This window comes from Gopherus flavomarginatus, chromosome 1 (assembly GCF_025201925.1).
Source record: "Gopherus flavomarginatus isolate rGopFla2 chromosome 1, rGopFla2.mat.asm, whole genome shotgun sequence".
In the NCBI taxonomy this organism is placed as follows: Eukaryota; Metazoa; Chordata; order Testudines; family Testudinidae; genus Gopherus; species Gopherus flavomarginatus.
The window spans coordinates 76771060-76789997 of record NC_066617.1 but is presented as its reverse complement, the minus strand read 5'-3'; the positions used below and the strand labels follow the sequence as shown (position 1 = coordinate 76789997).

The window sequence follows — 18938 nt, the reverse complement described above, 5'->3', positions numbered from 1 at the left end:
GGTGCTATTCAGTGAGACTGGTAGCACAATTTCCCCCAACCTTTTCAAAAAGCTGATTATGGAAATACATATTTACAGACTTTTGAAATGTAGATTATAGACCCTCTAAATATACTTTAACAACACAAACACCTGGCAGGGATGGTTTAGATAATACATAGCCCTGCCATGAGTCCAGAGGACTGGACTAGATGAATTCTATGAAATTATTAACCTGACAAGCAGAACTATTCCTTTTCAGTGCTAAGATTATTTTGCTTCCATGTTATCAAGAAAACAGCTGCCTCAGTGTACCTATACAAGTGCTAAAAATCCCTAAGAAGTTATTTTTAGAAAATAAATCTTCTACAGAACTGCACAACCCACACTTCCTGATTAAAATATTTTAAGTTATTCTTAAATATAAATAATGTACAGATAGCTGTCCTATCATGCACCTTCTTACTTAGGAGAGCAGGCTTTATTCACAGAAGTCTGGGTGATTAACCTCCAAGGTGATCTCAAGTACCAATGGACAAAATATCTCCCTGCTTCATTTTACTATTACTGGGGCTTAGACCGAATACACTGGTCATATTCTCTCTTCAAACCTCCCATGTCTTGATAGAACGTCAGTATGCAAAACTGAATTAGAATTAAAATTAAAGCATTTGGTCACAAACTCAACAGAGAAAATTACGAGGCACAGTCAGGTGATAAACATTATGTTTTAAGAAGAGATGTGGAAAGTCCATGAGGGCAGAGAGATACAGCAAGCCAGTTCCAAATGACAGGGAAGAAGGTTTTTGCATCAAACAGTGACAAAATTCTGGGAAGGGACAGAAAAGAGGCAGGTGCTAAATGATTAGAGAGAGGGGAGATGGAATCAAAGAGGCAAGGTCCAGGAGGCAGGTTTTCAAAAACAGGACGGCAATTTTGAACTGAAACCTGAAATGGTTGTGTGAATTAGCATAATTTATTGAAAGTACTAGAAGATCTATTCTAGCTCTGACTCCTCAGTGAAAAAATGGTAGTTAGGGTTAAACGTAGAAGTAAAGGACCAAATTGGAAGCTGCTGTACATAGTGGTGTAAATTACAAATCTATGTAATGGAAAGAGCAAAATCATCAATCTGATGTAAATTACATGCTGAGCAAGTAGGTGGAGATCTGGGTTTAAAAATAGGACTGGGAAAGAAAGGAGGAGGAGCTGCTTTATCTTGTACATTCCAGTTGGTTTCTTTTCCTACTACAATCCTACTCTTATTCCTTTGGCATGTAACTTTCTGACACCTTCTGATCTGTTAGGTTAGAAATAGCAGAGGTCCCACCAGTGGTAGGATCTTTTCATAGAGAGGGAAGACAGAGTAGTGATAGCAGACCTGTCGAAACTGGGCTGTTTGTTTATTTTTAAATCCGACTGCACTAATTTACATCACCGGTTACTAGTGCATGGCTTCATGGCCTCTCTTTCTTGTCACAATAACAAAGCAGTGAAAAGTATGTAGAAAAATAATGGGCTCATATTTTGTTAAATGGCCTAATAATTTAATACGCTCCAGTGTATTGGCAAATCAGAGCTGAAGGCAAGTTAGGCAACAACTTGGACCAATCATTTTGATCACAATATTTATTACTCGTCCTCTGTTAGCCTCCCCCTTTTGGTACTCTTCATTACTTTTAACTGTTTATAGAAAGCACTTTTACTAATGTTTTTTTAAAAAAGCAGAAGAAACAGGAATAAACACTGTCATTATGAATTGAAAATACTACTTCACGGTCATCAGTTTAAAAGCTATTACAATCAGCTGCCTCTTGTGCAATGAGAATAAGCTGTGGCTCAAGGCACTTGAAATCAGAGATTAGCAGGAATGTGCACTTCCATTTCAAAACAGGGAGCCACGCTACCAAACATCTTGAGTTCCTAATTAAAAAGGGGGGAAATGTAATTTCTGAATAAATGAGAAGGGGGAAAATGAACTAAAACAAATACCCCAAAAGCATGATAGAATGGCATTTTGTAACTCTTTGCCTATCCCACAAATGCTTGCAGCTGGCTGTTATGCTTTAATGATTGCATCTCATTTGGTTTTGCGACTTGGCTTTTCCTCAGCTCCTGCCTGATCATATTTCTAAATGTCACTCACGTTTATGCAGACCAATGCACAAAACAAAATTAATTTAACTCAGATTGGCACATTAATATTATTACTTTTGACAGCATGGAAAACTTATTAACTACAGCATGTCACAAGGCTCTTCTCTGAGTGAATGGTCTAAGTACAACACCGAGAGGAAATGTAATACATTTGAAGGAATTTTTTTTTTTTGATTCCAGACATTGTAAGAAGTCAAATAGGAACGCTTTTCCATAATTATGGTAAAATTATGTGTCTATTGTAGCTACTCTAAAGATAATCTTTGTCCTATTGTGAGAGGACAAGGGAGGCCATAGTACAGTGCCCTTGCTTGATTTAAAGGCATCTCTCATAATAAGTATGTGCACATTACTGCTTAGTTAATGCAGTTCCTGCTATCGAAAGATTGCCTTGGATTCTGAAAGCGATTGAATCAGAGATTTTAGATTGATATTATACCGTGTATCAGAAAATGTACAAGGCCAGTAGTCACCAAAGGACTGTACTTAAAATGTTTGAATTTTAAAAGCTTAAGAATACATGTGAGCAAAGCTTGTTTTGTACACACAAACTAGCTCCTAATACATTATTATTTTTTGTATTACAGTAGCACCTAGAAATCGCAGTCAGGAATTGGTGCTCCACTGTGCTAGGTGCTGTACAAACATGTAGCATAGATAGATTTCCTGACGCAACGACCTTACAATCTTGATTAAGGACAAAAGCAAACAGATAGATTAAACAAACCAGTGGGTGGGGATAAAGGGAAGGGTGGATAAGGTCATAGTAATATAATTATTTATAATTTCTGATAATTCTGCAAAATGTTCCAAAAGCTCCAGCTACATCCATTCCTCCTGCTGTGAAGATTCCAGAAAAAGATAAGCCAGAGGTTTCAAAATCCACAAATCCTCCAGCCTCAGTATGTCTTTTAGAATGAAACATCATGGCTGTGTCTGCTTCCATCACAGCAGGTGCTCCCTAGCTGCACACAAGAAAGCTCTGGTTCAATGTTAAATGTTTAAAAGAACAGCAACCGCAATAAAGAAGGTTTGGGAGCTTGGTAATTAAGGGGTAATGTCCAGCAGAGGGAGAATACTGGTACCCTGAGTCCTTTCAAACTCAAGAAGCAGCAGCTGGAGAGCCAGAAGATGACCAAGAAAATTCAAGAGGATGAAAAGCAAGAAAGCAGCAGCAAAGAGGCCAAGAAACCTAAAGTGGTGTCAATAGGAAAGAAAGAGTATGAAAAAGAGAACACCGCAAGCCATGGAACTTTCAGTACTCTTGGAGCTAAGATGGAGGCACACAGCCTGAAAAGGACCAGTGCTGCTGGGACTGAGAAAACTGGGAAGGGGACTTAGCACAGCAAATGAAGTAACCATTATGGATTTATTCACAGCTCTCACAGACATTAGAACATTTTTTAAACTTTATAAATACTGCAGAAGTTATAAACATACTTCATTTAAGGCCTTATTCGTACTGTATGAAGTCCATTAAAGATATTTGAGCAACTATCTCTCCCACATGACTCTCCAAGCATATCGAGATCATGTATATTTTCTCTCTCTACAAGTTCTGTGGGAGATGGGATCCCCAGTCACGGATCCAATCTATGGAACTCCCTCTGTGGTTATTTTTGAGGCGTGGTGCAGTGCAGATTGCTATTAAGATGGGTAACACCTTGATCATTTTGCCCATTCTTTTTCACAACTTCTTTTGTGGATCAGTTGATTTTAAGGAATGGCTGCTTTTTGTAGGAATTAGCTCTAGCTTTCTTTAATTTTATCTAAAGTTTGGACCTTGCCCCATAAACTATTTCTGGAGATGGACACTTTAGTAAATTGATGCACAAAATTAATTCCACTTAATTAACAATTGCATTATTACTTGCTTCTTTTCCAAAAGTATTTTCCTATATATACTTCCTCTGTTTTGTTGCAGCTGTGTCCAGTCTAGTAAGGGGGAGAATTCTTCTGTTTGTGAATACCACCTAGCTGCAGTCGCTCCTTTGTGATGATATATTATCTGGGGAAACTTCCTGACAAAAATGCATTAGGGCAGTGGAATAGGATTGCAAGGAAAGACATGGAACCCCCTTCACATGGAATATATACAATGAGACTGGACAGAATACTAGCAAACGTACAATAGAGAACAATCCTGCCATGGCAAGAAATTTGACTGGCTAATCCAATAGGTTATTTCTATCTCTGCCTTCTATGATTCATTTGCTACTTGAAAATTCAAACTTTAGCTAGGATCTGGTGACATAAAAGCACATTTATTGCATACTTGTGTGTTCCTGTAGCAATCAGTATCAAATATTAACTGACACTGTTCAGTAAATAATAGATTTTTAAAAAAATTCTGGGTAGCTATGTCAAATGTCAATGAGCTGAAACATCTCCCATTGTAGAAATCAGGTGAAAACATTAGATTAGTTGCATATTTGGATAACACATGCAAATACTTAGGTTTCTTTAGGGGTTTTGATGCACAATGTAATATACAGGTTAATATTTAAAAAAGTAATATGGAAAGTAAGAAAATGAAGGAAATTACATCTAAAATTACAAAAAAGAAAACCACGGTTACTAAAGGAAATTTCCTCATGTGGGAATTTATTTTGCCTGGTATAGCACCTTTAACAATTGTGTCTACCTTCTGCACAAAAGTGCAAACAAAAATTAGAGTAATCAAAATCAATTCAAATGTCCTGCCTTTCACAGAAAACATCATTAGAAGAAATTAATGTTCAGCCTAACTGATTAATATAAAAGCCTAAATGAACCAAAAACATGTGCAGTAACGTGAAACTAATTTCTGGCTTGGGCACTAATAGACAGTCAGGAGAAGAAAGTTCAGGATATTAGGATACTCAGATGATAATGCATTCAGTTTTCTGAATTGGCAGCAAGGCCAGGCATCAACAACAGAGATTCCTCAATGGATTTTAAAAGTTGTTATGGAAGATAAGGAGAGGCAGAACATAAATAACTGGGTATCAGACAATGTAGAACTTTAGAAGACTACTACAAACACTTTAAATTGTACCCACAACTGATTCGGGAGCTAGTGGAACACATCCATCCAACCCACTTAGAAGATCGGCTGCCATGTTTTGCACCAACTTTAGTTTCTATAGGTTGGAAGCCCTATAAACTGCACATTACACTAACTCTGCTTGGAAATGCCATAGGTATAGATTTCCGTGACAAGGTCTGTGTTGAAGAAGAAAGAATGCAGTATCATGGTTAGCCACAAATGAAAAAAAGGCACTCAAGACCACAACTGCTCTCTGGCATTATTTCTATGTTTGTAAGTGCAGATGCAATCCTTAAAATGAATCTTCAGGCCCACCAGTGTCATCAAGTTAAATCACAATTCAAAAATAGCCAACCAGGATGAGAAGTTAGGCGATCAGTCTAACTTTTACTATGTTCTCCAATGGGGGTCGAGGGAAAGAACAGGGGTGTCAGTGATTTTAGTGAGAGAGAAAGTCGAGAAGGGTGTTGGTTTGATCTTCACAGAATAGTCTTGTTCTGAGAGTGATTCCAGTGTGAGAAACCCAGATGATACAGATGGTACTATACAATTCAAATTGTTCTTTACCACCTTTATAAATGTATGTTCAGAACAGCATTTATATCCATTTTTTGTTTTCTTAAATATTTTCTCTGTGCAACCTGTATGTACAACCTGTGAATATCTGAGAATGATAATTATTATTATGAATTTATTATTCACCTTGATCTGTATGACTGAAGTTAAAGATTCACTATAATCAGCCCTACAAAAAGAGATTGCATGTATGTAAGACACACTGCAAAGTCTTAAAACCTAGAAAAGTCAATCTCTTACTAGCATAGCAGGAAGGAATGCATAAAATCCTGAAACAGAAATTAAGTGGAAGGGTTTTTTCTACACATTATTAGTTATATTATATATAACTGATTAGTGCCTAGTCAGGACTAGGGCCTCACTGTGCAAGGTGCTGTATAAACACACAATAAAAGGCTTCCCTCAAAGAATTTATAATCTAATTTAAGACATGATGCAGCCAACGGTCTTTCTAGGTGTACAATAACAACAAGTAAGTGTAACAAAGAGATGAAGGAAAGGGGAAAGGAAGCATGAGAGTTATAGCAATAAGGATGTAGGATTACAGAGATCAGCTGTGTGCATAATTAGATGGATCCAAAACAGTTTTTAAGATATAAAATAGGTATTAGTAATCCCTGCAGGCCTTCCACCTATCACAGAAAATAAATAGGAAGGGGCCAACGGGCACATGACAATATCATATACTAAGTTCTTGTAATCTAATCTTTTAAAATGTTACAGTACTCTACAGTAAAAGTCCAACACACTACGGTTTACAATATTGTGCTGTGTTTTAGACTATAGCTGCAATTTTTTTTTAAAAAGGCAATTCGTGCTACCAGTACCTATCATAGCTATAGTATGAAGTGCTTCAGCTGTCAGTTAAGCAAGTTGTTAAACTAAGCTGAAACACAAAAGGCTCAGAAAAGAGGCTAAATGGTTACTATGGTAATCGATGACATGGCCTAAATTGGTGTTTAAGAACTGTCAGAAAAAAGAAAATGCAGAAAATGACTAATTTCTCCTTTTCATGGACTACTACTCCCAAACCTAATGCATTTTTTCTGATGCTTCTGGAAAGCTCTAGTTCTCCACAGGGTGGGTACAGCATGGGCAGCAGGAACACTGCAACACCAATGTGCCTCAACTTTTTTGAGTGGACCAATTTCACCAGTGTGAAAGCTGATATTTCCTTAGTCTATTACAATGCAGATCTCTATGCTGAGAGACTGCCAAACAAGCTTGCCAATTATTGAAACCTATGATAGGGTATTATAATATTTAGACACAAATATCTGGCTCATGAACTCAGTTTATCTAACAACAAACAGCTAATGATTTTTGGTCACTTACTGACTTGGGGCCAGAATCTAGCTACACTCTGCATGGGTTTGCAAAGAGTGTGGGGAAATGCATGGAGCTCTCATTTCTTCTTGGACTCCTGTAAAGAGGGATGACCAGACTCCTTATGAGGAATGCAGTTTCTGCTTCTGGACAGTACATCTCAGATGTTGGCTGTCTAAATAAGGCTGGGAAAGAGGGGTGCAGGAAAACCCATAGACACAAAACAAGGAACACATATCCACTGCCCCTCTGCATCTGCCACCAGATGTCGCAGAGCATAGAGTGCCAGAGCTGCTGTTACAATGTGTGCACACTAGGAGACCCCAGAAAAAATTATAGCTGACTAGACTAGAATTCCCCCTGCAGGTCCACAGCAAGACAAAGCCCTCTCCAATGCATCTCCAGCATAGAGGGAAGAATCTTTCCCTTGAACTGGATTTCAACCAATGTAAATGATTGGCATACCAAACATCTGAACTAAAGACCTAGAGGCAATTGGTTGGCAAACCACTGCCCACCCCTGAGAAATCCAGGCTCTCCGTAAACCTTTTAGAAAGAATTAGCTGAGATCATTTTGACCTCTCCTACCACGTTTCTAAGAAGCTTATAAAAAAACCTGTATAACGTTACTTTCCAAATGCCATAGCATGTTAAACATTCAAGTTTAATGTACTTGAATTTATCCATTTCCTCCATTCTCTGTCCTGTATTTCAACAAGGACAAAAAAAAAATTATTGTTAAAAAAAAAAAAAAAAAAAAAAAAGCAAAGCTTCTCTCTGCTATTCCTTCCTTTCTTGTTGTAACTCCATTTTGCTCCACTGACCTTCTGCACACTTGTCAGGAATGTACTCCATCTGGTATTATTCGTTGTCAGGAATGTACTCTGCCTGGTATTATTCTTTTTTGTATATTGATTGATAAAAGATGTTCTAACACTAGCTGCAAATATATAGATGCTGGGAAGTACTTTTTCAGCAGACTTGCTCAAGATGCATTTCTGCCTGTGGAAGTCAAATGGGTAATTAACTTGTTTCTGACAAATAAGCACCACAAGGTTTTCTGACCTCAGAACACACTCTGTTCAGCCTGCTGCCCAGAAACAGAAAGGCCCCAAAGGAGGCAGATTTTAATTCCACCGCGGAATATTTGGATTCTTTTCTACTGTTTTGGTGGTATGCTTGATGTCTGTATCTCCATGTAGTCTGAGGTGAATCAAGACACACAAATTGGCTTTTTTTCCCCTTTTGATTTCAATGAGCCAATTAAATCCCTCATTTATGACATAAAAATGCCCATGACCCCCATATGCACATTTCTTTCCAGAGAGGGAGTACAGAAAGAGGATGCTACTTCAAGGAAGGTGTGTAATAGGATTACCAACATAAATGTGAGGGGCCTTGAAGGAAATATACAGTTCTGCAAATCCTGAAACAATAGTTCCAAGCAGGCAGCATTCACCCCCCTATTCATCTCAGTGGGGTGTTATCTCTGAAGTTATAACATTTCATGGTGCAAATTTCCTGGTAAACAGCAACTAATTACACTGGTCTACAATTTTTGAGAAGTCGTCTGCTTCAGAGATAAAATGTGATATTTATTATGTATTTTGATGTGCTGAATTCAAATATGACAATTAAAACAACTGATTGGCTACTGTTTCTAAGATATTTAAGTTTTTACATTTTATGTCTATGTATATTGTGTAGATAGTAGAGTTTTAATCATAAATTGTAAATCTAGGTCTTTTCATGTGTTTATGGTTACTTCACATGATAATATTTCACCTGTCCTGTTTATGTAACACTTTAAAAATCAGCAAAAGGGTTATATAAATAAAATGTATTATGAAACAAGGCAAAAAACTATTATGTACATAGTTTAGTCCTATTCAGTGTCTACTTGGCGCTTCTTGGCTTGTCTCTTGTATTCATTAAATGGAGCATCTCTTGTTACTGTCCAGCAATAGTCTGCAAGCATTGATGGGCTCCATTTGCCCTGATAGCCTGCCAGGAGATTCCACTGCTGTAGTCTGGAGCCCAACAGCTCTGCCTTACTCTTGGGTAGTTCCAAATCCCTGACAAGGTCATTCAGTTCACCTTGTGTTATGAGGTGTGGTTCAGAGGAGGAGGATGGGAGAAAATGTGGGTCCTGTGACATTGATGGTTCAGGACCAGAAGTTTCATCCTCTTCCTCTTCCTCGTCTGACTCAAGTGAGAATGATTCTGGTGCATCAGGAACTGGCAGTCCTTCTCCGTGGGGTACTGGGTGTATAGCTGATGGGATGTTTGGATAATGCACAGTCCACTTTTTCTTCTTTGACACACTTTTCCCAGCTGGAGGCACCATGCAGAAGTAACAATTGCTGGTATGATCTGTTGGCTCTCTCCAAATCATTGGCACTGCAAAAGGCATAGATTTCCTTTTCCTGTTCAACCACTGGCGAAGATTTGTTGCACAAGTGTTGCAGTATATGTGTGGGGCCCACCTCTTGTCCTGATCTCCAATTTTGCAGCCAAAATAAAGGGGATAGGCTTTCTTAACCATAGTGCTTATACTGCGCTTTTGTGATGCAAAAGTCACTTCACCACAAACATAGCAGAAGTTATCTGCACTGTTCACACAAGTACGAGGCATCTCTGCTCACTTTGGCTAAACAGAAATGTGTCCCTTTGCAAAATCAAACACTGACAAATAAGAGAGCACCACACTGTATGATTTCTAGAGCTGATATAGGGCAATTTGTTCAGCAGAGTGATGTAAGCTTCGTTATGATTGCATCATCCATGACTTCTAGGAATAACATGATGCAATTCATATCATGTATGACGCAATACCAGCTTCAGATTGCAGCATTCATTGTTTTGCCTAAAAAGCAAGTACTGTCTAAACCCAGTCATAGATTTATTCATAGATCCAGTCAAAGACGTATTTTAGTCATTTCTGGTTTAAATTGAGATCTCTTCCCTTTATAACTCACTTATCCTCTGCCATTCCCAAGTCAAGGGTCGTATATACTGACCCAATAGCATATCTTGAAAACTAGAGCCAATCAACAATTTTAAGCATCATTTTCATTCTCAGTGACCCAGAAATAGTAAAGTGGGACTACATTTATTTCAGAAGCATTTTGGCTGTAGAGCAGTGTTAACTGCTGGTGATTTTAACATCCAGCTAAGATGCTTTCCCCACAAACCTAAACTGCCTCGCAAGTTCCAAAAGCCCAACTGTCCCCTATCTTTCCTGCAGAGAAATGCTATAACACAGCATGGTGCAATAAGAATACAAAATTCTGCACCACTATGACAATTTTAAAAATGTAAAATAATTTTAATATATAATTAAACACCACAGCGGAAAACACAGAAGTTCATTTTCATATTCAGTTAAATAAAAACTTAAATTTAAAAAAATGTGTCTGGCACCGTGGGCAACATATCCATAGGGATAATGATACTTTCCTTTGTAAATCATAATCTACAGAGCTATGCAAGAGCCAAATATTATTATTAGAGACAGAAAAGGCCTATTCGATCATTTGTCTATCTTTTATATAACAGAAAATGACTGGTGAAGTGAACTGCTCTTTGTATAAATGACCTTGACTCTCACTTACAGAGTTTCTGCACTGGGGGGTTCAACAAACTAGATGGTTAATTGGTATCTTCCATCTTTAATTTCTATGAAGCTTGCTTGAGTGTTAAAATAAGGAGTCCCCCTGGAAGTCCAACTCCTATCGCCTCCTCTTCAGTTACTGAGAGTCCCCAACATAGCAGAACCACTGTGTATGGAAGGGGAAGGATGGCAGTAGTGTACACACACACACACACCTCTCTCTACAGTGGGTGCTGGCAGTCCTTCTCCCCAGGGAAGGAAGTTATTAGGGTTGTAGAGTTTACTCCAGGCCTTAATGGCTCTGCTCCTGCTCTGCTGTCTAGGAGGGACACACAGAGATTCTCATCAGCCAGTTGAGTTCCTTGGACTGGTCACTGGGGCTGTATCTGGGCTTAAGTTCAAATATTGTCAAAATGTCTGAAGGAAAAAAAAAGCAAACAAAGAGATTCACAAAGCAATAAGCATTAAGGGGGTATCTCTGGTCCACTGTACTGAAGTGTTAAACATCCACATGATGCATATAAAGTTAGTGGCAACAACATCTGGCCTATGCCACAGAGGAGCAAACTCCTTTCAACACCTTTTTTTTTTCTACATTCTCTGCCCAAAATTTTACATGCTGGAGTTGGTGCAGGAAAATAGTCTTTCCATCAATTCCACTCTTCCAATCATGTGAGCCTGAAGAATATATTATATCAGCAGCAATTATGCATAAAGATAGCAGGAGTAAGGTAAAATGGATTCTGGGCATGTAGTTCATGTGTAATGGACTGCCCAATATCAGGCAATCATTGAGCAAAGCGACCCAGTTCTTTAAAACTTGCATAGTGCATAACAAATCCTTATATAGAGACTTTTATCTTTCAAGGGCTTTAGCAACAATAACTTATTAATCATCCTTTTCCAGGAGAGAGGGGAAAAGATGGCATTCAAATCTGACTGGGTCATGAGAGTAGAAGGAAGCTTCTAATATCTCATTAAATTCTCACCCTCTGACTTCTTCCGAGATACTTTTAGGAAGAGGCTGAGAAGCACAGAGGAGCTTTGTGGACAAAAAGGAGGCTAACTGCTCATCAGATGCTCTTCTCCTCCGTGATTGTGCTGTTCATTAAAATGTATGTGTTATTATGTGCAACAACTGATTTCTATGTAAAGGGTGATAAAACAGGATCTTCATGCTAAAGTTGATTGAGGTCACTTAGGTGACTCTGGCAAAGTGATTGCTTATGACTGCCATTAACACACTTTGGAATACATCTTACTTCAGGGTCAGAATTTAAAACATTAAGAGCATTTCAGCATCTGACTTCACATCTACTTAATTGCCAATGTATTTATAATTCCACTTAGTGACAAGTTGTTAGGACCTGAAAAACCTAACTGATGTTGTAAGCAAATAAATTACATGATATTCCTCATATAATGGATATTATAAATGAACAGACTATATACAGATTTTTCTTTTCAATGATGAACATTACATTCTGCAGTTATATATGGAATATGCTATAAAATGTCACTGTAGTAATCTAACATAATTACATTTGTCCATAAAATTTTAGCCAATTCCTTAGGGTTTTATCCTGTTTTTATCATGTTCGGTTGTAATTAGTAGAAGACACACGCCTGGGTCTGTTGCTGTACATCTAGCCTAGGTAAACTCTGTTCTTGTCTTTGTAATGGCAGTCTTGTATTTAGTAAGTCTGAAGCAAAGGATGGTGTTTGATGTGCACATCTGAAGCTAAAACCCAGATTGATTCAGAATCAGTGGTAGAACCTGAGCTGTAGAAGCTGTAAGAATTCAGAAGACTAGAACCCACGGCTTCAGGTGACTGACTTTTCCATGCCACCACTCGGCAGCCATCACAGAGCTGAGATCAGAGCACTATAAACTCTGGGTAACTAAGCACCATAGGAAGTGCTGCCCACAGAAGACTTGACTGACAGCATGCCCCGTGACCTTTGATTGGTCCAGGTGCACTATTCAAACATAGAATATGTTCCAGGAAACTGTCTGTGCAACTTGGCAGTACTTGGCCTGTTGCTACCGCAGACCTTGCTTTTGTTCCCTACTTTGGACTCTGGCTCTGTTCTTCAGCTCTGACACTTGGCTTGATCCCTGGCTCTGGCTACAATTTCTGAATAGAACCCTGACTCTAGTGCCAACCATTGATTTGACTGTCGGCTCCTGACTCCTGGTTCTACCCGCTTGGCCAGACTCCCCATATCCTGGTCATGACAGGAGCAAGTTTAAAGGTATTATTATTTGCATGCATCCATGCAGCAGAAGTTTGCTATTAGCCTACCAAACCAGTCTCTCTCGCTCTTTTCTTCCTCAATTACAAAATATCCACACTCATTATATCTTCATATAAAGTAGACTACTATTATTTTAAAATATTTCCTCATTCGTAAGGAGAAAACAGTATTTTGGGAATGCCCTAAGATCTTGAAACAATGAAGGCTGTTCAAATTCTGAGGGCCCAGTCACCTTAATCTTTGGAGGGAAGAACAGGGCACCAAACGTAAGTTATTCTGTCCTCAGAGCAAGCTCTACTAGAGATTCTCCTGAGTCAGGTCTTGCCATTAGGCTGTTTGGTATTGTCACTGAACAATTAGGGAGCAGATTGTAACATTGTTAATAGCTAAATGCCAAGAAATAGAAAATATAAAAACAAAGAAAAGTCCTGCAAAATAAATCTCTCCAAAGCATTTACAGATTTATCTCTGTTGTTCTTGGAGAGATTTAGGTTCCAGAATTAGCATATGCAATGAAGTTCTTCTGAATCAGGCTCAACGTAAGACAAACATAGGATCCATAATAGACCAAACATGCATAAAGACTTTGGATGAAATCCATTGCACAGAACCCAAATAACTGGATTATGTGGTTTTATCTTCATAGCAGTTATAACCCAGGTGTTGCCCCTAACTTGAGTACTGTCCACATACACACAAACCCATAACTCGAGTCTGGTGGTACTTTTAATTCAAGTTGGCTAGCCCACTGTGAGTAGAGGCTACAGCCTGAATTTGCACAACTCATCAGCTGCTAGTACAACCACTCTTTGCCGTAATCCAAGCACTCGGTGTAGCTCAAGGATTAATTCTCACTCAAGTTAGGCTAACTCAAGGGGAGTCGACTTGAGTTAACTCTGCAGTGAAGATGTAGCCATAACTGTGAGTGAAGTGCTGAGTGGTTTGAGAAGTGAAATCCAACCCCTATAACGTGGGGCCAAGAGGTAGGGGGTAAATACTGATTATCAACATAAGGAAAGACGTTCAGAATTGCCTTTCCAATAAATGACCTTGTCATTGATCTCAACCATGCGGATGGGTGGGGAAGGATTGTTCCCTCACCACAATACACACACAGAGGAGACCTTCCGCATGCTAATTTCCTCCTGCCAGGCTAAGCCTCTCACTGACACTTTTAACAACACAATTCAGAAATCACCTCTCCTATATTGACTACATCCAGATACCTCTTGGCTCGTTTCTTGCATTCCCCCTTACCTCTCACTTCTTACTACATTTTGAAAACATTATATGGTGCTATAATGGGGGTATATTGTGAGACTTTTGTTTGCAAAACACAATACAGTATCACACCGTACTGCATTGTATTGCACTGCACGTTTCATAAATTGGTTAGTAAAGAACCCATAAGTGATTTTAGACTAGTGAATGTTTAAAAAAAAAACTCTTATGCAATCACTATAGCGTTATTATCTTCATCTGATTAAGTCCTTTAGAATCTAAATGGAGAATAACAAAATCCATTCTGAGGAGACTGTGTGCAAGGCTCATCTTTCAGAGACCTACTAAGAACAGTGCAAAATCCAATATTCTTAAACAAAGAGCTCTTCTCTGTTGGGATCTGGAGGTTTGTATAAGTCTGTCATGGGTGTGGGAAAGGAGAGAGGGGAGCAAGGTGGAAGTAAAGTCTGAGTCTATTACGTGAAATAGCTTACCTATCAAATGCATCACAGTTTGCATGACAAAGACCTTGCAATCAAATTTGAAACTGCTTCAATGAGTGAATATAATGAACAAAGAGAGAAGAATAGAGGGACGATGAGGGAAATGATACATTCTTGGGGTTATTTACCCTAGCTACAGGCATCTGGGGAAAATATTCTTGTGGGGAGTGGTGTTGAGCCAGCTCTGCCTGCATCCTGTAGCAGTGCTTCCTGTCCTGTGCAGCTGGGCCTAGCTCCCTGCCCCAGCCCATTGGCTCTTGCCATTTCTGAGTTTAGCGGAACCTGTCACAGCATCACCAATATGCATGTTTGCATGCAGGCGGGGCCCTCCCCTGGCTATGCCCTGTCCCCTTCCTGGCCCTGGTACTGCTGGACATGGAGCTTCACCTACTGAGCTGGGCGTGCCTGGGTGGGGTGGTCTAGGAAATGGCATGTTGACAAATATCTTCCCATCATGCCATTAAGGGTTTGATTCTGGAACAAGCTGAGCACACTCAGCCCACTGATGAGAGTGGAGGACATTTAGTCTGTACCTTGCAGGAGTCTTCACCTTGCAGGATCAAACCACAACGGAACAGGGGAAGGCAATGGGATAAGAGACAAAGTGAATAAATAGGGAGGGGCAATGTTGTAAGAGGCTTTACATGTGAGGGCAAAAACTTAAAATGTGAACTGGTGGGAACCAATGAAGGGATCCATTAGTTAGCACAATGCTCATGCAAAATGGTACCTATATGTGCACATTGCCAGTTAGATGTCTAACTTCTATGCGTACATACAAATACCACATTTCTCCGTGCATTTATGGCCACTGCATGTACAAATAAAGTGCATCATTACATGCAGCTCTAGGCTTTTGCCCTTTTGAAAATTAGGTCCACAATATACTTTACATGAATTATTATATTATCAACTTCCAAGGTCAGGAACAATGTTTTTTTTTAATTAATTCACTTCACCTTTAATAAAAAGCCAGGTTCCAGTCAAGTCAGAAGTCTGTTGTGCAAGTATTTGACTGACAGAATTAGGATGCCCTGTAAAACACCTGTCTGTAGCAACTTTAACATAATTTTGTATTAGCAGTGTGGGAATTTTATCAAAGAACAGAGGGACTAAGTCAAATATTACTGTGAACATGGAAAGTACATGTTCAACAGACTGTCACATTACAAGCTAAACCCAGCACTAACCTGTATTATTTTACTGGCTGTCTGCCCATGAGAGTAATAGTTTGTTTAAAAGGTTAAGTTTTTGTTAAAGAGGTAAAGGTTCAAATACTTTTCATGCATCTTTTGGCTTCATTTTATGCTTTTCGAGGTGCAGTGGTGTGAGACACTGATACTGTATGATTGTAGCTTTTATTGTGACAAAATAGAAGTCATGAGATAGTGAAGTAAAAATCTGATTCCCTGACATTCATGGCACTTACTACAGAATGGAGTGATCAAATATACACTGATTTAACATTTCCAACTCTCTCGTGTGCATGGACTTTACAGAAGAGTTACCCAGGATCAGGCCCTCTTGAGGTAATATGATTCATACACTGCTTTTGACCTTTGCTACAAGAGCAGCATAGAAACATGCCACAATACACAGCTACCAATATTACAGACTTTTTTAGTAAGAGAAACCTAAGAAAGATGTGATGGCCAAGAAAATGCCACAGAAAAATATCTAAATGCAGCAGTGACTTTCAAATGAGTATACATCAGAAGAAAAACAGAAAACTGTTGGCTGATACAGTCATCAAAAGTTAACACAGAAAAGGCAGACTGTGAAATACATAATTGAAGATCTGAGAAGACACTGGTGATGAAGATATAAAGTGGGAAGGAAGAAAATTTAAACCAATATATTGTTCAGAGCAAGGAACCTGAATCCAGTATTCAGCTTTTCTTCACATGGATTGGGGAAGGATTTTATCCAGAGGTTGTCCCTCTAATCATAGAAAACTAGGTTGGAATCTCAAGCAATTTATTGGCTAAACTAGACAATAAGGAAATCAGACTCAGATTCATTCCAGCCTCACCAGAAAACTGAAACATACTGTACATTGTCTATTACGAATGGGAAGCTATTTATTATCTGACAAATCAAACAGAAAAATAATGTAAAATTTAAGAAAAAATGTTCTCATGATAAGCAAAATGTGGATATGCTGGTATGAATAGGGTAACCAGATCACCCAGGTCAAATATCGGGATGCGGGGTGGTGGGGCGGGGGCAGAAGGGAAAAAAAATGGAAGCAGAGCAACAAACCCGCCCCCCAATTTCTCCTCCCTCCGCAACAGTTGGAGGGAGGCCCGAGAGACTCAGGGGAGCACGGGGCCGGGGTGAGTGTGAGTCCGGCCTGGCCCCGAGCAGGCAGGACTCGGGCGCGGTACCTGGTGAGAGAGTAGGGGGTGGCCTGCGAGGCCAGGCGGCAGCTGTTCTCCCCATCTGGGCAGCGGGACTCGGGAGCAGCCGCTGCTGCAGCTCCCACTGGCGCGGGGGGAGGAAGCGGCCGCTGGCCAAGCTCGACGGCTGTGGTTCTGGCGCCCACAAACCCCCCGAGCCTGGGCCTGCTGCAGGGACCCAGCAGCGCGCACGCTGCGCCCAGCCCCTGGCCAGTCGTGTCTGGGCTGGCTGCCCAGCTGGGCAATCCCGCGGGTGGCCTCGGAGTGGGGGCAGGCCCCAGCCCCCCCATCCCGCTCGGGTCCTGCAGGGGAACGAACGGGGTTGGGCTGCCGATGCCTCCGCCGCGGGATTGCACCAGCTGGGCAGCCAGCCCAGAAGCGACTGGCCAGGGGCTGGGCGCAGCGTGCACACTGCTGGGTCCCCGCAGCAGGCCCATGCCCGGAGGGTTCAGGCCAGGGCGCCAAAGCTGCAGCTGCCGAGCGCCACGTGCTTGGCCACTTCCTCCCCCCGCGGCAGTGGAAGCTGCAGCAGCGGCCGCTCCCAAATCCCGCTGCCCAGGTGGGGAGAACAGCCGCCACCTTGCCCCGTGGGCCACCCCCCTACTCTCCTTCCAGGTACCACGCCCGAGTCCTGCCTGCTCGGGGACAGGCCAGACTCACACTCAACCCGGCCCAGCGCTCCCCTCTGTCTCCTGGGCATGGCATGTTTGGCAAGAGGCGGGGATTTGGGGAGAGCGTCAATGGGGCAGTGAGGGGGTGGGTATTTGGGGAGGGATCTAATGGGGGAAGGAGGGGACGGAGTTGGGGTGGGGGAAGGCGCGAGCCCTTCCGGGCTCCGGAGCCTTTGCTTGTTTGTCCAGTGTCTCGACCTAACATTGGTCGAGACGTGGGACAAATAAGCAAATATTGGGACAGTCCCGATAAAATCGGGATGTCTGGTCACCCTAGGTATGAACAACATTGCAGAATGCACAATTTAGTCATTAAATATTTCTAAAGAATGCTATATGTGCACTTTAGATAGCAAATTATTATAAATGCCCTTCTCCGAAGCTGATTGTGACAAAACAAATCTTTAGAGACAGCAAAAGGCAAGGGAGAGAATAATATTATGGTATAGTACAGTTCATTCCAAAGCACTCTTTTTTAATACATCGTTTTTATCACTGAATACTGTTTGAATTGTTACATGATAATAACAATCTAGCATGTTAAAGTCACTTGTTATTCCAGCCACACCTGGAGTATTGTGTCCAGTTTTGGATCCCTCACTACAGAAGGGATGTGGACAAATTGGAAAGATTCCAGCAGAGGGCAACAAAAATGATCAGGGGGCTGCGGCACATGACTTACGAGGAGAGGCTTAAGGGAACTGAGGTCATTTAGTCTGCAGAAGAGAAGAGTGTGTGCGGGGATTTGATAGCAGCCTTCAACTACCTGAAGGGGGGTTCCAAAGAGGATGGAGCTCGGCTCTTCTCAGTGGTGGCAGATGACAGAACAAGGAGCAACGGTCTCAAATTGCAGTTGGGGAGGTCTAGGTTGGATATTAGGAAAAACTATTTCACTAGGCGGGTGGTGAAGCACTGGAATGGGTTACCTAGGGAGGTGATGGAATCTCCATCTTTAGAGATTTTTAAGGCCTGGCTTGACAACACCCTGGCTAGGATGATTTAGTTGGTGTTGGTCCTGTTTTGAGCAGGAGATTGGACTAGATGACCTCCTGAGGTCCCTTCCAACCCTAACATTCTACGATTGTATGTTAAAACCAGCAACATCTTCCCTCACAGTTTGATGCATAGAAATTCAAATTCTCAGATGTATGTTTCACTATTAACTGCGGGGGTAAATCACTCTCACTATTCAACTGCAAATGAGGG

General features: G+C 40.7%; 1 protein-coding gene across 10 annotated transcripts in view; it reads right to left on the bottom strand.

Moving 5' to 3' along the window:
• Positions 1–18938, bottom strand: part of SYT1 (synaptotagmin 1) — a 530182-nt gene that overhangs the window by 79826 nt on the left and 431418 nt on the right. The gene's annotated exons all lie outside the window — the stretch shown is intronic.